Source organism: Clarias gariepinus, chromosome 9 (genome assembly GCF_024256425.1).
Source record: "Clarias gariepinus isolate MV-2021 ecotype Netherlands chromosome 9, CGAR_prim_01v2, whole genome shotgun sequence".
Classification (NCBI taxonomy): Eukaryota; Metazoa; Chordata; class Actinopteri; order Siluriformes; family Clariidae; genus Clarias; species Clarias gariepinus.
In genome coordinates this window covers 15507501-15507801 of record NC_071108.1, presented here as the reverse complement: position 1 = coordinate 15507801, position 301 = coordinate 15507501, and positions in this window count along the sequence as shown.

Below are 301 nucleotides of genomic sequence, written 5' to 3'. Positions count from 1 at the left end.
TTGTCAGATTTTATAGTTGGATGTCCATGCAATTCTAGCATCCCAGAATTATGTCTGAGACCCCTTTGGGGGACTGTGCCACACATTATTACAACCCTAGGGGTCCAGACATTTCAGTGTGGCGGCAATGGTATTCTCGTTCCCATAGCGTTTCCCTGCAGCATCGTGTGTAGCTTTTGAAAGGGAATATCTCGGGTTACTTTGCTGTAACACTGTCCCCTGAAAAAGCGGGAACGAGATGCTGCGCTCCAATGCCGCACTGCGGGCATGACTGGACTTTCTGAGGCTATTTCCGGTTCAG